Genomic DNA, 27436 nt, shown 5'->3' on the forward strand with positions numbered 1-27436 from the left:
TGCTTAGAAGTGAATGAGCCTTGCATTACGGCTGTTTGCTTGGTGTATTATCTGTGGAAAATGTTCTCTGCTGTTTTACAAAAATAAATCAAGTTCTGCACATGTAATTTCTCACTCATATAAGTGTATCCACATACCTCTCCTCTAGAGCTTCTTCTCTGTGATATTTCAATTTTCTTTTTCAAAGACTGTGACCAACCAGCTATCACTAATCCATGCATATTCTTCACTCAGTACATTTCTCTCTCCACACTAAGTTGATGACTACATGCTATCCTGAAATATTTACTAACTCAGGAAAATACCTCACAGCCACCCATGAGTGTGGCCCTATTTGGGAGTGGCCCACTTGTACTTGCACAAATATATGACGCTAACCCATTCAAAAAGCCTAGATTTTGTCATTGTTGTTTTGGTTTTCTTCTTTTATTTGTGTTTTTTGTTTACCCCTTTGCTATTAGCTAATTAAGAAAACTCATGAGGTCACTGGAGTGAGCTGATGCAAAGGTGTTAGACTAAAAGAGGAAAATGATAGGAGGAACTGGAACACCTCTCCATGTCAATGAGGCATGCCCTCTGAATATACTTGAACCAAACACTGAAAGTACCTAACATTCACCCTAATACTGAGTGGTGCTGAGCCTCACCTGACCCTATAAATTGGTGAGACTGGCTTCTTCACTTATGAGGGGCAGCTCAGTCACATACTTTTTAAGTGCCTCATGGGACTTTCTACCGTTACCTAGTAATATTCTGCATTTTGAATAAGAAATGTTTTATTTGTTAGCTTGTCATTGCTTGCTTAGTCTTCTCTAAAATCCCAGGGATTTATTCTGTGAGTTTTCCTGGAGTTTGCAAAGAGTTCACAAAGTGTACCCATCTAATGCAGATGGGTCTAGCACCGAACAATGTTCTGGATCATGGGGCTTAAGTGACACAGCCACTTGTATCAAAACCCAAAACCGTCTGCAAAACCTCTTTTTCTGAGCCCACTCCAAAAAGACAGCTTTCCAACTTAACTTACAAGTGGCGTGTTGTAGTAGACACAGGTGTGGAATTTGTTGCCTCAGCAGTCTGAGCAAGTCTTGCCAACACTGTGGTTGAAGCTGAAAGGTGTAATTATTTGTCCTTACCTTGAAGGGGATAAGCCAGCACTACTCACACCCTTCACTAAATCTTTGATATTTTGAAAAACCCTTAAATTTTATCGGGTTGAATCCCACACTCTGGTCCTCATGTGTTTTCATTGAATATTCAGAGTCCTTATTATTTTCTGCTTATCATATCTAGTTACCATGATGACTTCAATATAGTGTTGTATGGAGTGATGCTTTGTGAACCACCCACAGGATGAAAGTTTCTTCAGCCCTCATTGTGAATGTGTTGTCAGAAAACTTAATACAGCCCTGGGCAGGGACTGAAAATCTGAGCTGCTGTTCACCCTAAATGACCGCAGACCCTCCCAGAGACGGTGATGCATTCTGCCTTCACTCTGTGGCTGGGCTTTGGGTCTGGTCAAGGGCCAAGGCTATGTTAAGTTTTCTGACAACACATTCAAAATGAGGGCTAAAGGAACTTTGATTCTGTGGGCAGTTCAAAAAGCACCACCTTACTCTACATCAGATCAGCGGCGCTCATCAGCAGATGCCAGCAGAGGGCGCCTCTCACACTAACAGAAAGGGCAGAGAGGGCACTCTCCTGACAACAGTGATATCTGTGTATTTAAAACAACAGGACCTCCCCATAATTTACATGTATCTTTCCTCCCACATCTGAAGTGGTCCTGCCTCTCGGTATCCTATAAGAGGCTTTTTCTCCTAGATATGTCTTCAGCAAAACTAGAGTCAAAAGCACTGAGATGGTGTCCCCATTGCAACTCCTGGGGCTTCTGCTCCTCTGGGTTTTAGGTAAGAACATTTAAAACTAAAACTAATTCTTTGAATCATTAATTTTCTTCATTAGGAACCTAGCACCATATAGCAGTTGGCTTGTTTTTAAATGTGATTTTTTTTTTAAGTAATTCATATTTTTTCATCTTGTTCTACTAGATTAGTGGTGATTTCATTAAGCAGATGCTTATATTGTGCTAATGTTTGCTGTATGGTTTCAGCCTCCAGGGGTGATATTGTGATGACACAATCTCCAGCCTTCTTCTCTGGGACTCCAGGGGAGAAAGTCACCATCACCTGCCGGGCCAGTGAGGGCATTAGCAAGTACTTACACTGGTACCAGCAGAAACCAGACCAAGCTCCAAAGCTCCTCATCCAGTATGCTTCCCAGTCCATTTCAGGGGTCCCCTCAAGGTTCAGTGGCAGTGGATCTGGGACAGATTTCACTCTCACCATCAGTAGCCTGGAAGTTGAAGATGCTGCAACGTATTACTGCCAGCAGGGTAATAAGTGGCCTCACACTGTGTTACAACCCAGAACAAAAACTAGCTCAGCCTGGCTGAAAAGAGAAACTAAGCAATACCTTGCTTTTATGATCCTTGCAGGTGCAGTTGGGGAAATGATCTGGCCCACTCAGCAGAACTAATATCCAAGAGTTAGTGCCTCATACTTTCATCTTTACCCACAATCACATTCAAACTAGGGGAACAGTTGTTAAATATTACTTCTCCCTTGTCTTTCCATAGATGGATTATTACTCAGGGCTACAGTTACTCATTTATGATGAAACCGCTTTAAACGGTAAAGATCAGGAAACAATTCGGTGTTAATCTAGAGCTCTAGTGACAGAAGAGCCATGGATTCAGGTTCCAGTCATTGTTGAGTTCAAAGAAATGATACATTGTTCCTATTGCCAAAGCAGCTCTGTGAAGTCTTAACATTTGTTAACTCAGATTAACCTCTAAGGTTCACTTTCAATGATACTTGGGTTTTGATACATGAAACAAGTCCATCTGGAAAAGAATTACAAATATCTAGCTATGGCTTTGGAAATAGGGACTATCCCAGAAACAATATAAAAAAAGAATCAGTGTCTTTTGTTGCCAGTCTTAGAAGCAGGACCAGGGCTACACGCTGAAGAAGGTTGAAATTAGCAATGCTTAATTCCTCCATAAGAATTGCTTCACCAAAATCTGAGTGGATCAAAAAAAAAAAAAATGCTATAAAGAGAAAGCAGCTTCAGGAACTCAAGTAAGATGTAAAAAACCAAATGGACATTTTATTTTATATCTTGTTAGACTTGTGAAACACAGGGAGATCACCTATGATCCTTAGAATGTTCTTTCCTTCACATCGAAAGATCATCTGTCTCCTATTTTTCTGCCTCTAATATTCAAACTGCAGCTTGAAAAAATTTATTTTTTTAAATTTTCATTATTCTTGATTGAAATACTAACATCTTATTGTTAACATTTTTTAATACCAAGAGAAATTAAATTCATTTTTTGACTTTGTTTTCTGGGTATTTATTTATTTATTTAAAAATAACTTTGGAATACAATGCAGTCATTGAGAATGCAGACTCATACTCAGTGACCTTTTTGTTAAAGATTTTCATCGTTTTTGGGCACATAAAGGTACATCAATTTTCTATCCATTTTTTTTTTAAGTAACACAGATAGTTTAATCTGACCTTGAAACAGCAGAATTCAAGGAAGTTTTGAAAGATCCCCCCATGTGCTCTAACTTGTCCACTGTCTACCTGAGCTTTGTTCAGTGGTCCTGGGACTCAGACTGTTTAACAGTTAGCAGCTTGATTTCCTGATGACACTGCTGGTTATTACTGTCTAAAACTGCTCTGTCTCATATGGTAAACACTAGCAGTGCATATCCACAAACATATAAATTAGAACTAACTAAAATCTAAAACATCGTTCCTCAGTTACATCGTGTCTCCTGTGCTCAGTATTCCATATGACTCATGGCTAGCCTAGTTCACAGCATAAGGATGGACAATTTTATTACGTTAAAAAACTATTTTATGTACAGCCGACCTAAATAATGACACGTGGTCACTTGCAGGGCTATAGCTCAGCTCACAAACTTCAATAGCTGTTCCCCTAGAAGGCTGGGGATCCCAAATGCTTGTTTGCCTGTGTAGATGTGCAGATGCTGTGTTCTCAGAAGCTCTCCAGAAGGGTTTCTTGGATAGGAGGAATGAGGCTGGCTTGATAGATCCACACCAGGAGCCCTCTGCTTCCCACTCCAGCCCCTGCCATTATGCTCTGCAGGGTCCCTCATGCCCCACCCTCTCTCTTCCAAAACCACATTTTGGCATGGATCCACAACTCACATGGATGACAGAATCTAGTCCCCCTAATTTTCTTTGTGACTGATATCTTTTCTGAATACCCTTTGTCCTCATATAAATAATGGGTTTATTAAGAGAAGGAATTATTTTGAGTTCCTTACAGATGTCCAGCCAAGTGATGGATGTAATAAGATCAGCTCCGTGACTACCCATGAAAAGACTCACAGTTAAGACTCATTGAGACCCAGCATCTAAAATCTTCTAAGATGCTAAACCACAAATCTGCCATTAGATGGCAGGCAAACTCTATGATAAACAAATACAGACGCCTGATCTTGTAAATAGTGAGAAAGAAAGAATGACAGCGTCCCATTGTCAACAGGCAGCCCCGAAGGGTAGAATGGGGTCTCACGTGTGACCTGGATCACTGGGAGGAGCTGCCCATGTGCTGAGTAGTGAGAAAATCCCCTCCATGCTCTGTATTCTCAGAGTGGAAGTCCAGCACCGTCCTCTCTCCTTCCTTGGCTGAGTCCTCAAAGCCCACCTGCTATGGCCTGAATTGAGCCTCACAGATTTATATGTTAAAACTGTAATTCCCAATATGGCAGCATTTGAAGATAGAACCTCCAGGAGGTAATTAGGGTCAAATGAGGTGATGTAGGGCCCTAATTCAATGGGATTAGTGTTCTTATACAAAGAAACTCCGTAGAGCTTTCCCCCAAACATGTCACCCCAAAAGCATGCACCCAGGAAAGGTCATGTGAGAACCTGACCAGAAAGTTGCATCTGAAAACTAGAGAGAAAGGCCTCAGCAGTAAGAAAATTATTCTGGACCTTGATCTTGGAGTATCCAAGTTCCTAAACTGTTAGAAAAAAATCCTGCGATTTAAGCTGTACAGGTTGGGATATTTTAGTGTCATTATCCCAGCAGACAAATCCACTGTCCCCACACTCTCTGAACAGGATCAGCCTCAGGAGGCACCTCGTGGCCATGGGGACTCAGCTTTGTTCTTATTCCTCCTGCTGTTCTGACTGTCTGGTGAAGAGGGAGGACTCAGGCTTTATCCTCAGTTTGTTTGCATTAAGCAGGAACATTTTCTTGACAATGCAGTGAGTAGCTTCTTTTACTTTCTGATCAGAATTGCATCAATCTGAATAAGTTACTTGCTTATATTATTGTTTGGGGATGTCCATTTTTGTTCCCCACTTAGATGCTAGTTGTGAGGTAATTTGGTTCGCATCTCCAGGCACCTTTGCTGTGTCTCAGGAAAGAGGGTCATTGTCACCTGCAGGAACAGCCAGAGTATTAACAGTGTCCTATCCTGGGTCCATCAAATCCTAAGCCTGGCTCTGAGCTCCTATTAGCTCCTACTGCCTCCTGGACAGGGAGCGGTCCCAGGTGAGGGGTGAAGGGCCTGGACAGACATCACTCTGGCCGTCAGAAGTGAAGCTGCCTATAAGGGCATGTACCATTCCTACTGTCACTATTTGTGCACAAACTTGCCCCAACCTGTGGCTAACCTGAGGGCTGCTGAAGATTTTGGATCTTCTCAGGGTAATAGATTGAGGGACAGCTCTGAACTCACACCACTCTCTTCCTCCTGCCACCGTGCCTTCTTCTCTGTTGGGCAACTTCAGTGCATCTTGTCAGTATCACTGAATGGAGAATGTCTGACTATTTTCTTCTAATTCCTACCCTGAATTTAAGGGTCCAAGTTATCCTTGCTTCAGACAGGAAACATAACATTTTCAGAGCTGTGAGCCTTGTTTCTCTCACATCCTGGCCCAGTGATGAGTCTGTAATTCTGACTCTACTCCATGAGTCCTAGTGGAAGGGTCATAGTCAGCAAGTTGTGATTCTTGGAGACCAGAAAATGAAATGGAAAATATTCAGAAGGCTTTGCATGGGGCAGTCAAGGCCCAATGTGAACAGAGTCCTAATAGCCTGAGGTATGAAGAGCAAGAACAAAAATAAGTGTTGGCCTGCCCTAATGTTTTGCTCCTGATATGTCCATGGCAGAGAAACTCAAACCTTTTCAAGGAGTTAACGATGTCTGCTCTCTTCTTGTCTCCATTTTTCTTTTTATACTTAAGCCTGTACTGTCTTCTTAATCTCCTATATTCTTCCCTCTTTCAAGGTCATGAAATTAGAATTGTAGCCAAAACAGAGATTAAAAACTGTGAGAAAAGGCATAAAATTTAGGTATTGTATGCATCTCCTCCACAGCAACAGGCTACATGATATTTGCAGGTTTCCTCTCCTTCTCAGGGTTTTTTTCTGGGAAGATGCTGACTGCTCTAGCCAGGCTCCTGTCAGAAGTTACATTTGGAGGGCTTACAAGGAAAATCTTCCAGGTAGTTAATACTGGACTCTGGGAAGGGTAGCAGGAGCGTAGGTCTGGCTCACCAGCACGGAGGGTACTGGGGTGAGTCCTGGGAAAGACTGTGGGTATGCAAAGAAAGAATTTAGAACTCAGATCTGTGACCACAGCCTTAGGAGCCCAAGAGAGAACATTAACACTAATGGGGCCAGAGAAAACTAAGGCTAAAGGTGGCATAGTCTACTGCAATCTTTTTTATCTTTCTAATGCTACACATAAATGGATTCATGGACGTTTTTAAGTTGGAAACAATGCACATGAAATCCCACTGCTGTAATGAAACATTTGCTAGTTCTAAGATAACTACTGAAGCATTTAATTTTAAAATGACAAATAGCTAGTAATACATAGTCTGGTTATTCTATTTAAAAGTATATAGAAAGGGGATTGAGTGTATATGAATATATGTACACTATATATATATGTGTGTGTGTGTGTGTGTGTGTGTGTATACATATACACACACACACACACACACACACATCCACTTGGGTGTACATACACACACACGCACACACCTGCACTTCAAAATGCATCATCTGTTAACCCTCATGACAGCCCCTGTTATACAGAGTGCTCCATTTCACAGATGAGGAAACCAATGATCAGGCCTCTGTTATAGGTCAGAGCACAAACCTCAACAGCTGTTCCCCTAGAAGGCTGGGGATCCCAAATGCATGCTGGCCTGTGTAGACGTGCAGATGTTGTGGTTCTCAGAAGTGCTTCAGAAGGGTTTCTTGGGTGGGAGGAACGAGGCTGGCTTGACAGATCCACACCAGGAGCCCTCTGCTTCTCACTCCAGCCCCTGCCATTATGTCCTGCAGGGTCCGTCATGCCCCATCCTCTCTCTTCCAAAACCACATTTTTGCATGGATAAACATCTCACATGAATCAGAGTCACATGGACAGAAAGTTTGGGGGCTGGGATTTGAACCAAGGTTTGCCTGATTACTATGTTTCTTCCACATGACCATGTTCATCTCATAGATGAGCTCGTGGCCTGTAATGAAAGAGAAAAACCATATGTGGGGGTATGAAAGCTTTAGTTTTCTGTTGCCTCTGTCTCACACCATGATGACCCTAATCTTAAACTAGTCCCATCTGCAGGTCTTTCCACAAAACACAACGATCAAAGCCCTTAAAAACTGTGAACAACTTTATTTTGGATTTGGGAGCAGGGATATATCTTGCATCTCCCTGACCCCCTCTACATCACCTCTTCATCTTCTGCTCCCTCTGACTCAGTTTGTCCCTCTTAGATTGTGTCCTGAAAATCTAATTAGCTCTCCGAATATGAAATTAAATAATCCCCACACCACTGTCATATCTTTGCGACTGAACACTGGACTCACAGATACTGAAATTGTGCAAGAGCTAATCAAAGGATTTGACCCAAGAGATTTTCTATCTTAGAAAAATTCTGGCACTACATCCCCCGCTTCAAATAAAATGTTCTCCATCTCTTGTCACAATTGACACCAAATGACAACAAAATGGAGATATGTGGGAAAATAGAGGACAATCATGCACTCCAAAAGATAAAAGTCATCTCTTACTCTTGAATTAGTTTCCTGTTCCTGTAACAAATTGGTATGACCTTACTGGCTCCACAGAACACAAATTTATTATCTTACAGTTCTGGAGGTGAGAAGTCTCACTGAGCTAACATCAAGGAGTCAGTAGGACTGTATTCCTTCTAGAGGCTCTAGGGGAGAAAATCTAATTTTCTGCTTTTCTTCTTCAAGATACCCCAACATCCCTGGCTCCGTCATCTCTTCCTCCATTACTGCAACATCCTTCTCCACTGTCCCAGTTTCTCTCTGACTGACAAATGGGAAATAGATTCTTCAGAACGCTGCTGCTCCTCAACTTCTGCAGAGGTTGCCATCCATAAACCTAGTGTAAGTTGAAACGACTGTAAGTCAAAAATGCATTTAATCACCTAACTTATTGAACATCATATCTTAGCCTAGCCTACCTTAAATGTGCTTAGAAGATACACATTCACCTACAGCCCAACACATCATCTAACACAAAGTTTTTTTTTTTTTCCTAAGAAAACTTCCACCTTGTTTAAGCCACTGTTATTTGGCAGTTTTCTGTCCTTCATAAGTAATTCTTTTTTTTTTTTAACTGTTGAACCACTTTTCTTTCTTTCTTTCTTTCTTTCTTTATTTATTTTTATTGCATTTTAGGTTTTGGGGTACATGTGATGAACATGCAAGATTGTTGCACAGGTACACACATGGCAGTGTGGTTTGCTGCCTTCCGTCCCCTCACCTGTATCTGTCATTTCTCCCCATGCTATCTCTTCCCACCTCCCCACCTCCCCGCCCCTCCCCCATTTCTCCCCAACGGACCCCAGTGTGTAGTGCTCCCCTCCCTGTGTCCATGTGTTCTCATTGTTCAACACCCGCCTATGAGTGAGAATATACGGTGTTTGATTTTCTGCTCTTGTGTCAGTTTGCTGAGAATGATGGTTTCCAGGTTCATCCATGTCCCTACAAAGGACGTGAACTCATCGTTTTTGATGGCTGCGTAATATTCCATGGTGTATATGTACCACATTTTCCCTATCCAGTCTATCATCGTTGGGCATTTGGGTTGGTTCCAGGTCTTTGCTATTGTAAACAGTGCCGCAATGAACATTCGTGTGCACGTGTCCTTGTAGTAGAATGATTTATAATCCTTTGGATATATACACAGTAATGGGATTGCTGGGTCAAATGGGATTTCTATTTTTAGGTCCTTGAGGAATCCCCACGCTGTCTTCCACAATGGTTGAATTAATTTACATTCCCACCAACAGTGTAAAAGTGTTCCTATTTGTCCACATCCTCTCCAGCATCTGTTGTTTCCCGATTTTTTTAATGATCGCCATTCTAACTGGTGTGAGATGGTATCTCAATGTGGTTTTGTTTTGCATTTCTCTGATGACCAGTGATGATGAGCATTTTTTCATATGTTTGTTGGCCTCCTGTATGTCTTCTTTTGTAAAGTATCTGTTCATAACCTTCGCCCATTTTTGAATGGGCTTGTTTGTTTTTTTCTTGTAGATCTGCTTTAGTTCTTTGTAAATTCTGGATATCAGCCCCTTGTCAGATGGGTAGGCTGCAAAAATTTTTTCCCATTCTGTTGGTTGCCGATTCACTTTACTGACTGTTTCTTTTGCCGTGCAGAAGCTGTGGAGTTTGATTAGGTCCCATTTGTCTATTTTGGCTTTTGTTGCCATTGCTTTTGGCGTTTTGGTCATGAAGTCCTTGCCTACACCTATGTCCTGAATGGTTTTGCCTAGATTTTCTTCTAAGGTTTTTATGGTATTAGGTCTGATGTTTAAGTCTTTAATCCATCTGGAGTTAATTTTGGTGTAAGGTGTCAGGAAGGGGTCCTGTTTCTGCTTTCTGCACATGGCTAGCCAGTTTTCCCAACACCATTTATTAAACAGGGAGTCCTTTCCCCATTGCTTGTTTTTGTCAGGTTTGTCGAAGATCAGATGGTTGTGGGTATGTTGTATTTCCTCCAAAGTTTATTTTTTAATAAAGTATTGACTATTTTATTTAATTCATTAAATATTCCACTGAAAGGGGAAACAGAATTGTTTTATGAGTATTCAAAGTACAGTCAGTTTCTACTGAATGTTTACCAGTCTCACACCATTGTAAAGTCAAAAGGTGTTTAAGTACAATTATCATAAGTTGGTGACGGTCAGTAAGTTCAAGGTAACTAAAAAGTAACTCAAAAATGCTCAGAAAAATAAAACATTATCCAGACAGAGGCACAATAATGTATTATCTAAAATGTATAATTTTCAGTAAACACACACACACACACACCTGCAAAGAGATAGAAAAGAATGATCAATATTGGGGAAACAAAAAATGAAACAACTACCATTACAACAAAAAAAGTTGGTGAAAGCTGACTCTCAACTGTGAGAAATATTAACTTCAGCAAAGACTACAAAACAGTTACTGTATAGATGTTCAAACAATTATTTTAAAGCTACAATCAAAGATTGAAAAGAAAAATATAAGGACAATAATTCAGCATGTAGACAGTCTATAAAAAAAGAGAAAGTCTAAAAAACAAAGAGTTGCTAAGATAAATGACCAAATGAGAATTCTAGAAACCAAAAGTATAATAATTAAATTAAAAATGTATAAGATATGGGCTTACTTTGGCAGTACATATACTAAAAGTGGAATGATACAAAGAAGATTAGCATGGCCACTGCGTAAGGAGGACACACAAATCCATGAAGCATTCCATATCTTTACTCTTAGCAGTGGATGACTTGGCTCATGCGTTGATGAAGAATGCAGCTGGCTGCAAGAATTAATGTGAATTGCAGGACACATTGACCATTGACACTTTGAATGCACTTGGGTACCTGGAGCCACAAAAAAAAAAAAAAGCTATTAGATAGGCTATGTAGCATTCTCAGATGATAGAAGAACCAGTGAACTTGAAACTAAAGAAATAGAAATTAATAGAAATTCCTGAATCTAAAGAAAGAAAAAAAATTTAAGAATAAATGCATAAGACTTCAATTTACAGCTCAAAGTGAAGAATGCCAACAAATACATAATGAGAATCACAGAGGGGAAGAGAGAGAAAAAGTGACTAAAACAATATTTGGAAAAACAAGGAGAGGAGTTTTCAAAACTAATGAAACACATTAGTCTACAGATAAAAGAAACTCAGTGAAACGCTTTTAGGATAAACATGGAGATTCATAAAGGAACACATTATAGTCAAAATTATTAGACATAAAGAGGAATTATTGAATTTATCAAAAAAAAGCAAACTTTTTATTCAGGGAAACAGTAATGAAGCCAATGGTTAAGTTTCCATCAGCACCAACGGAGGCTAGAACACATTGGAATTACAAATTTAAATGCAAAAAGGAAAAGAAGGCAACCAGAAATTCTGCATCCAGTGAGAATACGGTTGAAAACTAGAGAAATATGAAAATATTATTTGATAAACAGAATAAATGTGTTAATAGAAGCTAAGTTTTACAACAAATTCAAGATGCAATCCTTCAGACTCACAGGAAATGATAGCAGACAGGAACAGGAATACACAGGAAGGAATGAAGAACTCAAAAGTACTAAAGAAAAAGACAAAAGCTAGAAGAGAAAAAAGACACAATACAGTTTATATGAGGATCAACACAGACAAGCCCAAATTATAGTGTTACAGTGTTAGATGTCAGAATGACAGTTACCATGGTTGGAATGGGAAGCAGTTACTGGCTGGGAAGACGCATGAAGGAAGCACAGACTATGCAAAATATTCTATAGTTCCACCTTCAAAGTGGAACTATATGCACAAACTTCATTCAGTTACCCACTTAATACTTGTGCCATTTACTGTGGGGATTTTAGCAACTAAAATAAAACTAATTTTTAAAACCCAGATGGTAAAATAAATATAAAAATAATAAATACAGGGCCGGGTGCGGTGGCTCACGCCTGTAGTCCCAGCACTTTGGGAGGCCGAGGCGGGTGGATCACAAGGTCAAGAGATCGAGACCATCCTGGTCAACATGGTGAAACCCTGTCTCTACTAAAAATACAAAAATTAGCTGGGCATGGTGGCACGTGCCTTTAATCTCAGCTACTCAGGAGGCTGAGCCAGGAGAATTGCCTGAACCCAGGAGGCGGAGGTTGCGGTGAGCCGAGATCGTGCCATTGCACTCCAGCCTGGGTAACAAGAGCGAAACTCCGTCTCAAAAAAAAAATAAAATAATAATAATAATAATAATAATAATAAATACAAATAACTGGCCAGGTATGGTGGCTCATGCCTGTAATCCCAGCACTTTGGGAGGCTGAGGCAAGAGTGTTGCTTGAAGTCAGAAATTCAAGATCAGCTTGGCCAACATGATGAAACTCTGTCTGAACTAAAAATACAAAAATTAGCCAGGCGTGGTGGTGCACACCAGTAATCCCAGCTAGCTCAGGGGGTGAAGCAGGAGAATAGTTTGAACCTGGGAGGCAGAGGCTGCAGTGAGCTGAGAACCTGCCGCTGTACTCCTGTCTGGGTGACAGAATGAGTGAGATTCTGTCTCAAAAAATCTATATATATAAGTAAATTAATAATATATAATAAAATTTAAAACAATATATACAAAATAAAATTAAATAAAAATAACCAAATATTTATGGAAACTCAGTCTATTGAAGACAAGTGTAAAATGTGTCTGAGAAAATAAAAACGAATTCAAAATCTCTTTGAAGAAATAAAAAAACATGATTAAATATGTCTCTTTTTTCACTCAGGCAGCACAAACTTTATTAGGTTCTCTCCAAACACAGAGAACACATTATGTCACTGTGCTCACACTTGATGTCCCCATATTCTCTTTGTCTCTTTCCACCCCACTGCACCCACCAGGGGATTTGCATACTGTCCCATAGAGAGGACCTTCCCTTGAGAGTCTGAGATAAAAGCTCAGCTCTAACCTTGCCTTTGTGATCAGGACTCCTCAGCGCACCTTCTCACAATGAGGTTCCCTGCTCAGCTTCTGGGGCTGCTAATGCTCTGGGTCCCTGGTAAGGACAGAAGGGAGATGAGGGAGGAGAATGGGGTGGGAGGGTGAGCTCTGTAGGTCCCATTACCTGTCCGCATGCACATCTTGACCTACAAGAAAAGGTGTGTAAAGTTTAGAACTGCAAGGGTGAAAAATAGAAGATTCCTCACTCTTATAGTCCTAAATTTCATACCCTAGAAGGAAAAAGGACTCGTGCACTTGTGAAGATTGTGACACAGGAAGAGGAGAATAGTGTAGGTGACATCTTGAGGCCCCTTTGTGCCTTGTGAATGTTGGTTCTTTTTAAACCTGAATCGTTAGATGTATGAGCCAAAATCACACAAAAATTACTTAGTATAAAGTAAATAACAGAAAGAATATCATTTTAATGGTTCACAATGTTTGTACATAACCTTGCACTTCTCTCACTATTTCAGGATCCAGTGGGGATATTGTGATGACCCAGACTCCACTCGCCCTGCCCGTCACCCTTGGAAAGCCGGCCTCCATCTCCTGCAGGTCTAGTCAGAGCCTCCTGTATAGTGATGGAAAAAACTATTTGCATTGGTACCTGCAGAAGCCAGGCCAGTCTCCACAGCTACTGATTTATACGGCTTCCAACCGTTTTTCTGGGGTCCCAGACAGGTTCAGTGGCAGTGGGTCAGGCACTGATTTCACACTGAAAATCAGCACGGTAGAGGCTGAAGATGTTGGGGTTTATTACTGCATGCAAGCTATAAAACATCCTCCCACAGTGGTACAACCCTGAACAGAAACCTCCCTTCTTACTGTGGTTCAGCTGCCCACATATGTTGTTTATCTGAAGAGCAGACACTGTAGATTATCTTGGGAGGCTAAAGAGGAAGGTGCTGGAGAACCCAGGAGAATGCATTACAGCTGAGGGCTCTTAATCCTCAATGTCTCAGTTACATCTCAGGTACCACAGTTTTAGTCCTTATCAGCTGCTAGTGTCTTGGCCTGGAAGAACCTGCAGGAGAATGGAGGGAGGTCAGTGTTCTCTGAACAACCAGTCATGTTGCAAGGGAAAGCTGAATTAAAGCTCACAGTAATCCTCTCTGCCTTGCCTACGTCCATGCGTCAACTAAACTCATTTAGCCTGACAGCCACCTAAATGAAACAGATTAGTGGTAATACAAAACTAATACATTCTTGGTTTTGATTTGGTTTAGCAGTTTAGCAGTTACTTATCAACTATATGTACCTTGGTAAGATTTGGTGATACTAAAACAGTTTCCCTTCCATCTTCTACATTCCACTTTACAGTTTTCTTTTCTTTTTTTTGAGATGGAGTTTCACTCTTGTTACCCAGGCTCGAGTGCAATGGCACGATCTCCATTCACTGCAACCTCCGCCTCCTGGGTTCAAGCAATTCTCCTGCCTCAGCCTTCCGAGTAGCTGGGACTACAGGCGCGCACCACCATGCCCAGCAAATTTTTGTATTTTTAGTAGAGATGGGGTTTCACCATGTTGACCAGGATGGTCTTGATCTCTTGACCTCTTGATCTACTCACCTCGGCCTCCCAAGGTGCTGGGATTACAGGTGTGGGCCACTCGCCCAGCCTACAGTTTTCTTAACATACGTCTCTCTCTGGGACAGCAGAAGCAAAGCATTTTATCCTATTTTTTTTTTCAGGAAGTGCTTGAATGTATTTACATCCTAGATATCTATTTACTAGATATATTTTGGTAAGTTTATGCAAAAACAAAGACCTAGTGGCAGAAATATCTTTGAACAATCTTATTCACAGCATAGTGAAATGAAAAGAAAGTTCTGTGAAATCCAAAGCTGTGTTTTAAAAATAAATACCCAATTTTGAAAAGACAACAGAAAAAAAAGATGAAAAATATATGCCATATTCAATGGAATCTGGATTAATGTAAAACAATATATAAGCCAATATTTTGCCCCTTGAAAAATAATAATCTGAAGACTCTGGGCAGAGGGCAGGAAGTAAATGAGCACGTGAGGGCAAATGTTACTGTGTTGGTGGTGGTGTACTGGAGTTGATATAGGAACCCAAGTGGAAGCTCTGATGTGTTTCTTGGGGAGAATCACAGAGCTGAGGGACTCCTGTGTGGAGTTCAAGGCTGTGCTCTGATGCAATGGCAAACTCCCAGGGAGGTATTGCATCACACAATCTCTAGTGAGTCAACGTTTAGAGAAGTTTCTGTCCAAATGTACCTCAGGTCATATCGCACATTTGTAGTCAATTCAGCAGGACGTAGAGGAGACTGGAAAACTAAATTCTGTCCAGATGATTTACCTGGGAATGATTAGAGAAAGAAATTATCATTCAAGAAACCTTATAGCCAAAACAAAGATGATGCCAACCAGAGCTGTGCGGGGGCTGGGAAGATCAGTAGGAGGGGTAATGGAGGGAACCCAAGACCCATATTTCAGACACATATAAGGGAAAATCAGGGCAGCATGGTAGGGGAAAAGTCATGAGAAGGCAAGAGATTTCACTGTGTCTCTCCAACCAACCCATCCAGCTACTATTCTCAACCCAGACTTCAGCAAATGTCCCAAGGAGAAATTCAGCCTGGTTTTAAGGAGTGCACTCACGTCATATAATCCATATACTCTGTAAGGCAGGTACGTGCCCCTGTCAAAGGTGAGATGAATTCCCCACTCTTGTAGAGATCTTCTGCCTGAGCCAACCAGAATCTCCAATCACACTCATATTTGGCAAATTTCACTAAGGCACAAAGTGACAGGAGGACATAAGGTAATATACGCTGGTATGTTTCCTCTGTGGAATTTTAGGCCATCTGTTCTTCATTTCTTCCACAACTCTCTGATGTTATAATAAACGTGATTTTTAAAATTTATTTTTGCTCTCCTGTATTTGTTGCCCTCTTTACATCCATCTTCTAAGGCCTATTCCTTACTACTATCTATTGAAAGCGAATTTTTAAATTAAATTACAAAGTGGCAATGTCACTTTGAATATTATATTGCAAAACATTCACATGTAGATCAATAAGTACACATGGCACATGGAAATAAAGGGAAAAGACACTTGCAGAAATGATGATGATCATGTCAGAGTTTACAATAATTGATACTGAATACCTAACATGGAATACAAAATTCCATATTCCAGTAACATATGCATAAATTATATACATATGTGCTTTGAATATACTACCTTTTTAATAGTACTTTAGTATTATTTTGATACATGAAAGGGCATATATATTATTTCATCATGTTATCATAGAAGTAAATGGTTTGAATTAACAAATCAAAATGATCCTGCTTTTGATTAAGGACATAGCTATATGGCAGATGTCTACCTATGTCAAGAAAATATATCCAATGGCAAGTGTGTTTAACATACCTATGTATTATCTTTACTGAATATGAAGTTGTATGGCAATATTTATGTATAAAAAAAACTCAAAAGGAACTCAATTCTTCTGAGGGAAAATAAACATCCATAATTAATTTACCATCTTTGGGGACCTTTGTAAAGGAAAGAAAAAAAATGAGGCAAAATGAATACGCAGATAAATACTATTTGTAAAACAACAAAATATTATGCAGTTATATATCAGTAGTATTCTATAAAAGAAATGCTAAAGATAGTTCTCCAACAGAAGGAATGTAAGACTAAATAGAAACATAAAGATATATAAGAGATGGACAGTGGAAAGGATATGTATATGGATAAATACAAATTAATATTGAATGCACAAAACTATAGATGTAATGGTTTATAAATATTGCAATGCACATATAATTAAGTTGCATAAAAAATAACATAAAAAAGTAGTGTAAATGGAATTGAAAGATCTAACTCTGTTTCAGGAAGTGATAAATTAATATTTTGTACTAGGAAGTAATAAGTTGAGGATAGTTGCCATATAATAAATGATCACATATTTCACAAGTTAATGTAAGGAAAAATATAATAAAATGTCAATCCAAAGAAAACCAAGAAAGCAGAAAATCTGAAAAAAAAAAAAAAAAAAAAAAAAAAAAAAAAAAAAAAAAAAAAAGACGGTAGATTCAACTCTAACTACCAATAATTTAGGCATTATAAACAGACAAATTTCTCTAAGTAAAATTTTAAAATTATCAAACCAGATAAAATGAAAGATTTATGATGTTCATAAAATACACATTGCAGTAAGATCATAAAATTGCTTTGAAAACTAAAAAATGGAAAGTACATATCATGCAAAAACTGAGTTAAAGAAACCTGACTTATACTTTAAGGAAAAGGAGAAAAAGGGACATTTCATAATGATAAATGGGTCAATCTCCTAGGAAATCCTTAAAATCCTAAATCTAGATAGACCCAAAATATAACTTTTAAATATAAAAATAAAAAATTGATTAAATAATGTAAGAAAAAATCAACTCCATGGTATGGTGGGAGACTTTATACTCAAGAGATGATAGAAAAGCAGAAAATAACATAATAAGGATTTAAAAGATTTGATCAATATAATTATCACATTTAACCTAGCTAAAGAAGAAAAAATACATATTATCAGCTCGATTGATATCGAAAAAAATTGGATAAAATTTAGACCCTGTTTATGTAAAAATGTCCAAAACAGACAGATGGACAGACACACACACACATGCACACAGACACACAAACACACACACACACACACACACACACACAATCACATTAAATACTGAAAAAATGTTTTTCTACATTTTAGAATTAGATATTTTTAAAAGATGTAAACTGTCACTGTAACAGATCTCTTAGGGCAAGAAAAAGAAATAAAATGCATGAGTACTGAAAATAAAGAAAATGAATAATTATTATTTGTAGATGGTATGATTGTTTGGATAGTAAACCAAAACCATAATCTAGAAGTCTTATTTAACGTTTCAATAGTGTTTTGTACGGTATCAAGACTTCACATCTTAGCCCACATGCAATGGCTCATGCCAGTAATCCCAGCACTTTGGGAGACCGAGGCAGGTAAATTACATGAGGCCAGGAGTTTAAGATGAGCCTGGCCAACATGATGAAATCCTGTCTCTACTAAAAATACAAAAATTAGCTTGGTGGTAAACACCTGTAATCCCAGCTGCTCGGGAGGCTGAGACAAGAGAACAGCTTGAACCCTGGAGGCAGAGACTGTAGTGAGCTGAGATCTCACCACTGCACTCCAGCCTAGGCGATAAGAGTGAGAGACTGTCTTTAAAAAAAGAAAAAAAAAAAAAAACTTCACATCTTTCATTATATATTCATAAGAATTTAATGTTTTATGATGCTTTTTATAAAGTATATTTTACCATTCCATCAAATTTTTTTTGTTGCTAGTATGCTTTTTTTACACATTGTTCCTATATTTACTGACTTTTCTAAATGTATTTATTCATTCAAAAATATTTCTTTGCCTTTTCTACATTCAACTGATTTTTAAAATATCCTCTGAAAAATGTCCTGTTTTGTTTTTAAACATCATGTACTGGCTAACAACATTAAATGGACTTTTAGAAATAAAATTATATATGCTCCTTACCAAATTTCTGTGGACATCCCTACCAGATTTAGATACTTGACTTTCTAAAATATTTTCAAAAATAAGTTCTCTATTATCGATTCACCAAAGAACAAAAATAAATATTTTCCTGTTAGCATCTTAGTCTCTATGAGAAATAATCACCTCCATGTAGCTATTTTTGCAGACTGCAAGCCCATATGCTGGTTGTCTACTGATGGTCTTCGCATAAAAATACAACAGTGAGTTCTAGAGAAGACCTGATTTTGTGCTGCCTGGATCATAAGGGAGAGACCAATAAAATAATTGAGAATATACCTGAAATTTTGAATAGTCAACTAGCTGAGAATTAACAGAGATTCTGGCTTTTCAGAAAACACAATTTGCCAAGAAGAATGGCCCCTCCTGAACCCCTAACATTGCACCATACATCAGGACTCAGACTAACAGCTGGTGTCAGGTGATTCTAGTGGACCTCATGTAACATGAGGAGGGCAGGGGTTATTTTCCTATATGTGAATTTGCCTTTCTATTCAGTTATATTTCTGCATAAAACATTATCTGAGGGTTTTCCAAGTGCTTTCATCAGAGTCAGGAAATTTTTCCATAATACGGCTTAGGATCAAGCAATTTATTTACCTCAAAAAAAAGTGAAGCGAAGGGTAGCCCAAGATCTTGTCATGTGCACAGAGGTGCAGCTTTCCCTTTACAGGGAAAAATCCTGTTATGAGTCAAGCAAGGTGGCACACAAACCCTTGTGCTATTGCATTGCTATGCTGTCAGATGCGGTGGATGCTCTGAAACACGAACTATAGATGTTTATTTATATCTTGAATAGATCAAGAACATTTATATTTTGAAAATGAGCGTTAGACTCATCATTGTCATGCCAATTGAACAGCTTGAAATACTCTATGTCTATATTCTCAGGGATGTGGTATTCTGGTTGATGGTTCTTAAACCAAAGAGTTGACATGACAGTTCTTCCATTACATGGGAAGAAATGATATGATAAGCATGTGATCATTTAGACTTAATAAAATACTGGGTAAATTGTCAACACAGGGTGTTAGGATGTGTGTTGGTGCCATAGTTTTAGCCCATATAAAGCAAGAGCAAACAGAATTGATTTTATATATTTTAGAGAGGAAGTACAGAAAATATAGAACCTCTGGGACCTTCTGGAATGTTTCTATTTATGGCCATTTCCAATGGTAAAACTCAGAGAAGATTTCAATAGACATGAGGATGAAGCTCTAGGGAAGACAGTCACGTGAAGCGTTACTGACCCTGGCTCTCCAATGAGGCAAAGGGACGATGAACACATCACGGGATATGGAGGTGTAAACACCAGAGACAGCTTCCTGGTCAGCTTAAAAGTTGAAAACTGTATTTATTTTATCTCTTCAGTTTTATCACTGAATCAGCTGGATCTGAGTAAAGCCATTATGACTGGTTAGGCAGAAAGGTGGTTATTATCGTGAATTAAATGGATTGAAAACGTTTGGGAAAACCAGAGTGGTAGGCTCAGGCAACTCCAAAAACTCCTTTTGCTATTCCTTGACCTCTACCCTCTCCCTCATGTTTTCCACAGTCAAGAAAGATACTCTCATTTTGATAGAAGTCTGGTAAGTGAAGACATTGTGCCCACAGGACTGTGCTGCCTGGCTGTGACTTAGTAACTCAGCACCAACTCAGCGTCCCCACGTTTCCCAGGTAATACCACAGTAGCACAAACTGTCTGCAGAGAATGTGTTTCTACTGGAGACTATTTTGCTTTGAGAAACATTTTTTAGGTTTTTTTTTTTTTTTTTGGACAATACGAAATATTCCTCAGGAACCCTTTTTGGCTCCAGAAGGGTCCCCATCATTCAGGACTAGGGATGGCAGAGCTGACAGTAGCCAGCCCAGGAGCGAAGCCCCAGCCCTAAGGTCTGAATCTCTGAGACTTTCACTCTTGCCAAGGTGCGAGATATATATGCTTAATGCAGCTCCTGTGAATTTATGAGCAGTTTCCTTTCTTGAAGCTCCTGCCAGGCAGCCCTGTGAGCAAGGCCTGAGGTTCCTCCCAGGTCGTCAGCCCTGTGACTCAGGGAGCAGCTGCTTTCTCAACATCCCAGGGCCAGTGCCTGGCAGCTCTCAGGCACTGCCCGCCTGAACATAGCCCTGAGTGAAGAACCCTATTCCAAATGTCTTCTCATTTATTGCAGTTCCTGAAAGTCTGTCTCGTTCTTAAACTCAAAGTCCACATTTTCACAACTGCTAAAGCTAGGATTTGCCACCTGGAAAATTAGAAATATGAAATCATTGTCCTTCTCAGAGTGTGGCCTCTTCCAATCCCACCAGGTAAAGTTGTCCATATGTTCTCTTTGCTCCACACAACTTTACTTAGAATTACAGTGAAAGATAAGAGTGGGTAAAGCTCTTATCACCTGCACAGAAACCATCCTCTTCTCCTTTGGTGCCTACGGCCCCAGCTCGATCATGCCGGGCATGGTGAGGACAGTGAGCCTCTCCCAGCTCCAGACAGGAGCAGGGATTAAGGGCTCATGTGATTAACTCCACCACGCAATATCAGGGAAGTGAAGGAGGGGTAGGACTCTGGGAAGAATTTGATCCCTCGTAAGAAGATGGAAGTTGAAGAATTTTGCTTCACCTTCTAAAAATCAACAATTTCAATTTAGATATGGGAGCAATGACACGTTTCATTGCCCTGACTCCTTCCCCATCTCCTCTTTCTCTTACAATATTTGTTTCTCAGTCTGCCCCTCTCAGATTGTGTCCTGAAAATCTAATTTTCCCTCCTAATATAAAAACAAACCAGCAAAGAACACTCTCTTCCTCCTATTTAGGGACTGTGTTAAAGAAACTTCTCTTCCTGGGTCTGCTAGGGGACAGGTTTCAAATGCAGGAATTTCTGGACTTCCTGCCTCAGGCAGCTGGGGCTCTTTGAGCACCTCCTCTATGAAGGCCAGGTAGAGTTCTTTGTCTGATCTTCCAGTGCCCTGGAAAGCCAGGGGCACTCTTTTGTCCCACAGTCCTGTGCAAAGCTCTGTGAGGAGGGGGCTTTGTAACTCAGGGTTGTACAAGTAGCCAATTCAGTAGCAGAGTCAAAGATCAATCACTCCAGAGGTAGTTTGAAAGAATTCCTCTCATTGGATGAGAACATGAATGGGAGGGAATAACTCAAGGGCTAAAACTTCAGCTGCTCCTATCTGAATGGATTTCCCTCTCTGGGTTCCCTTCCCACACCACGTGGGAGCTGTCTCTCTCTCTCTCTCTCTCTCTCTCTCTCTCTCTCTCTCTGTCTAATAAATTGCTCTTCCACAAAACTCTTTGGGTCCATGATTTTATTTGAACGGTAAACTTACTGTGCCCCTGGAACCCCTTTCCCCATTCTTTGTGGTTAGAGTGGCCAAGAACCTACGATCTGTGTACTCCCCTGGTAACATTATCATGAGCTGTAAGATCTGACCCCTAAACTCTGTGACACCCAGATCATATAAGAAATAATCATGGGATCTTACCCAAGAAATTTTCTAGCTAAAAAGAATTCTCATGCTAGCTCTTCTCTCGGAACAATTTTCTCTGTCTCTTGCCATAACTGACACCAGATAATAAGGTGAAAATATTTCCTAGAACAGAGGACAACCATGCACTCATTGTGTTAAAAGACATCTCTGCCGGGCGCGGTGGCTCAAGCCTGTAATCCCAGCACTTTGGGAGGCCGAGGCGGGTGGATCACGAGGTCGAGAGATCGAGACTATCCTGGTCAACATGGTGAAACCCCGTCTCTACTAAAGGTGCAAAAAATTAGCTGGGCATGGTGGCGTGTGCCTGTAATCCCAGCTACTTAGGAGGCTGAGGCAGGAGAATTGCCTGAGCCCAGGAGGCGGAGGCTGCGTTGAGCCGAGATCGTGCCATTGCACTCCAGCCTGGGTAACAAGAGCGAAACTCCGTCTCAAAAAAAAAAAAAAAAAAAAAAAAAAAGACATCTCTTCCCCTTGCATTAGTTCCTAATGCTTTTCTTTAAATGGCCACAGTCTTACTGGCTTCACACAACGTAAATGTGTTACACTGTAGTTCTGGAGGTCAGAAGTCTCACTGAGCTAATGATAAGGTGTCAGTAGGGCTGTAATCCTTATGGAGGTTCCAGAGGAAACAACTGAATCCTCTGATTTTTATCTTCAAGGTGCTCCCAGATTTCTGGTTCCACGGCCTCTTCCTTCCTTAAATTACATCCCTCCCCATTGTCCCAGCTCCTGTCTGACTGCAAGCTTCCTCATCTGTTTTAAGGACCTTTATGATTATATTGATTTCATCTGGATAACTAGGTTGCTTGTTCTAAAAGTTCTTAACTTACATCTGTCAAGTTTTTTTGTTTTGTTTTGTTTTGTTTGTTTTTTTTTTTCCTGTGGAAGGTAGAAATCTTGTAATACAGCTCCCATGACTGGAGGAACATCAGGGTTCTTGGTCTCATGCCAGATTGCATAAAATGACAGGGACACATGAGGAGTGGTTTTAAGGAGTGAAAAGTTTAATATGCAAGAAAAAAGGAAGAAGAAAACAGCTCCCCTAAACAAGACAGAGGGAAGGGGTATTTGAACAAAGAGAAAACTCCTATGCACAGAAAAGTGGCTGATTTTAAGAGGTGGCTTGAGGAGGTGGTGTTGGATTTGCATAGGGCTCAGGTAATTTCTTTTCTTTTTTTTTTTTTTTTTGAGACGGAGTTTCGCTCTTGTTACCCAGGCTGGAGTGCAATGGCGCGATCTCGGCTCAACGCAACCTCCGCCTCCTGGGCTCAGGCAATTCTCCTGCCTCAGCCTCCTGAGTAACTGGGATTACAGGCACGCGCCACCATGCCCAGCTAATTTTTTTGTATTTTTAGTAGAGACGGGGTTTCACCGTGTTGACCAGGATGGTCTCGATCTCTTGACCTCGTGATCCACCCACTTCGGCCTCCCAAAGTGCTGGGATTACAGGCGTGAGCCACCGCACCCGGCCTTCTCAGGTAATTTCTTTGACCAGGCATATCTTTCCCTTAGCCTGGGAAAAAACTAGCCCTCCCACCATAGCCTTTTAATATGCAAATGCAGAGTGACATAATGTTCTACACACATGGGATATGTGAGGGGAGCTATATTGCCAGGCACACATAGGGGCAAGGAAGAAGACAGCTGCCTGAATGACCAGTTTGGGTGAACCCAGTTTCTAATGGCCAACATTTGCACAGCAAAGTTTCCAGCCTGGTTCTAAGAGCCAGGGCTTTCCTGCTAGACAAGAAACTTTTCTAGAGCTGCTTTAAAGAAACAACGCCTTCCCAAGGACCCCTTTTCCTCTCTATCTGTCTACAATAATTTCTTGTTAACTCCTGTAACACTTAGGTTCCGGAGACTGAGACATGGACATCTTTTGGGATGGGGACATCATTTGTTTCACGAACAATAAATATATTTCCCAAAATTGTCCTTCTCTAAAGTAAAATTTGAAGAATCACAAAGCATTTTTATGAAGCAAGAGCATATTTATTGTGAGTTTTAACTGTTGGGGTATGCTCACTCCACCGTCTGTCATGTAGATTTATTGATGTTTAAATAGTCTTAGAGGATTTTTAAAGTTTGTGACCCAGTGTAAACAAAACAGTATCTGAGACAGGTCTCAATCAATGTAGCGGTTTATTTTTCCAAAGATAAGGCTTATGGCCTGTGACACAGCCTTAGGAGGGCCTGCAAACATGTGCCCAAGGTGGTTTGATTACACATTGGTTTTATACGCAAAGACATAAATCAGTACCTATAAGAAATACATTAGTTTGTTCTGAAAAGGTGGAATATCTTGAAGCAGTAGCTGTCAGGTCATAGGCGGATTCAAAGCTTTCCTGATTGGCAACTGGTTGAAAGAGTTAAACTCTGCCGAAAGAGTTGAATTCATCATAAAGAAATGCTTGGGTTTGGATAAGGGAGTGTGGAAGCCAAGGTACTTGCCATGTAGATGAATCCTACGGGTAGCAGAAAAAGGAGACAGGGAATGTTGCTTATCAGTCCTTAAAAAAAGTCTGACTCTTTGGAAAAACTTAGTAAGGGAAAGAGATTCTCTACAGAATGCAGATTTTCCCCCATGACAGGCAGCTTCGCAGGGCCACTTCAGAATATGTCAAAGAAGTAGTTTTAGGGCAAAATATTTTGATTTTCTTCAGGGCCTATTGTCTGCCATGTCGGAGTATGGCATCTTATTGCTACAAAGCATACCTTGAGATTGTGTCAGTCCAAAGATCTCTGTTTTAATGATAATGCTGGTCAGTTGTGTCTGAACTAGAAAGGGAGGAGAGTATAATGAGGCACATCTAAACCCACCTGCCGGTCATGGCCTAACCTAGTTTTTTAGATTTCTTTGAAGTTCTCTCTGCCAAAAGCTGGTTGGTAGCTTACAACGTAATTTTTGGCTGTAACATACAGAAAAAAAATACTGCATAAATTCAATTTGTAATAAATTGGTAAAAAAAAAAATAATTAAGTTCTTCTTGAATATTCCTACGTGTAAAAGAAAGAGAGGGGGTAAGAATTCAAATGAGAAATATCCCTCATACAAAAGATTAATGATTTTTTTACTATCCTAGTTTGGGTCTACCAGCAATGAGGATTCTTGTTTAGGCAGCAAATTTACACTGGGAGGAAAGAAGGAAAGTGAGAGAGCGAACAGAACATGAATGATAAAATACCCATCAACAACCCACCTGACTCACGATAACTGAAGATCAGCCGCATGTGGAAACATGAACTAAATTCCTCTGGGCTATTCCACCTGGGAGATGAGGAAACTGGATACATATCCACCCCACCTTGTCCTCACTGATTGTGAGCTCTCTCTTGTTCTCTTTTAAGCTGCTGTAACAGATTCCTTTTCATTGTGTAATTCATAAAGAAAAGAAATGTATTTTCTCACACTTCTGGAGAATGGGAAATTTAAGAACAAGGCATAGGCAGGTTAATGCCTGCTTTCTCTGCTTTCAAGCTGTTGCCTGGAGCTCTGAGTCCTTCAAAGAAAGGAAGGACATATCTTAACATGACAGAGGAGCAGAAGAGAGAGAGAGATCCCAGCTCCATAATCCCTGTTTATAATGGCATTAACATATTCCACTAGAGGGCTCCAGCCTCACCAGCTAAACATATTTCAATAGACCCCACCTGGCAATACCATTACACTGAGAATTAACTTTCCAACAGATGGATTAAGTAGGACGCAGTCAAACCATAGCACTTTCCTAAGAGGTACACATTCCAGGCCATGTGGCCAGCAGTATATGCAGGCAGAGCTCTCTGCCCCAAGATCATAAAGAACATAAGACATGTATATGGCTATTGGAAGTCAGCAGAGGTAAAGCAAAGAGGAAAGCCCTGGACTACAGATGGGGACTGTTACACTCATAATGGTACAGTTAACCCTTTAACTTGGGTTTGAAATTTGCAGATCCATTTATATTTTCTTCTGTGTGTGTCACTTGTGAGCAAGCACTTAATAAGTAGTAAACATATTTTCTCTTTTTGATGGTTTTCTTAATAACATTTTTTCTTTAGCATACTTTATTGGAAGAATAGAGTATATAATATATGTAATGTAAAAAAAGTGATAATCAACTATTTATTTTATCACTAAGACTTCCAGTCCAAATTAAGCTATTAGTACTTAAGCTAGGGATGCAAAAGTTCTACACAGGTTTTCACCTGCATGAGTGGTCAGTGCCCTGACCTCCACGTTGTTCAGGGCTCAACTGCATCTCTCTGAAACAGGATCTTGACGGGTGGGTTACAGGTAAAGGAATCCAGAGAAAAACATCTCAAACTATGTTGCATTGGTATGATGATTATGTAAAACCAAAAGCATTTAGAAAGCAGCAAATGCCCAAAAAGGCTTTTCCTAAATATCCCTTATCTGCCTAAAAGCAGATTCTCCAGAAGAAAACCAACTGTCAAGAAAATTCTTCCTGAGTACTCTTTTATCAGGGAAGATTAACACACAACAGGAATCAAAAACAGAAGGGACTGGACTTTGACAATTTATCCAGACAAGCTATTATCTGTTCTTTTGAGGATGCAATTCTATTTTCGCTAGGTTGCCTACACTTCCCAATTCCCTTTTTCTAGAAAATTACACTGCTATGAAACCCCACTGCACTTTAAATGAATTTTGTTTGTCTTTTCTCTTATTAATCTTCCTTTTATCAGTTCATTTTCAGCAAACATTCAGAGGACAAATGGAACTTTCTTCCTTTCTCCCAATATAAGCAAGTTTTCTTAAAATTCAGGCTGCTCACAAAGCATCAGGAAGGACTGTGCCAGGCTATAGCACTGTGATTTTGCTGCCTTAGTCAGGCATCAGAAAAATTTTGTGGAGCCCCAGGCTGCTGCCCACTGATACCAATGTAGTAGGATCCACTTCCCCTGCTACTGAGCCAGGCTAGGACATTTTGGGGCACATTAGAGATGTGAGGTATGACGAGTGCAAATCTGAGTCCAGTTTCTTCTGGATTCAACTGATTTCTCCATGTACATAGGCAATTGCTTGATAAGAGATTGAGTTTCTGTTTCCTAAAGATGTTAAGAGGAAGGCTGGTGTCTGGGTCGGGATGATGTCCCCACTCACTGATAAAAAGTAAAAGCGGAAAGTGTCATTGATGGTGCATGGCAGAGAGATGATTCTTGCAGTGGCCGCCCTCATTAAGAAAGATGAACTTTGAGAAATAATACTCAATGGCAGAAAAGAAGGTGGACTACAAAAGTGCCCAAAACAAGAATAAGGTGCTGTTTATTTAGCGTCTGTG

General features: G+C 40.0%; 1 gene segment (V, D, J or C); it reads left to right on the top strand.

Annotated features, from left to right (window-relative positions):
* LOC101031654 (immunoglobulin kappa variable 2-30-like) overlaps positions 1-27436 on the top strand; it is a 241671-nt gene that overhangs the window by 41735 nt on the left and 172500 nt on the right.

Source organism: Saimiri boliviensis, chromosome 1 (assembly GCF_048565385.1).
Source record: "Saimiri boliviensis isolate mSaiBol1 chromosome 1, mSaiBol1.pri, whole genome shotgun sequence".
In the NCBI taxonomy this organism is placed as follows: Eukaryota; Metazoa; Chordata; class Mammalia; order Primates; family Cebidae; genus Saimiri; species Saimiri boliviensis.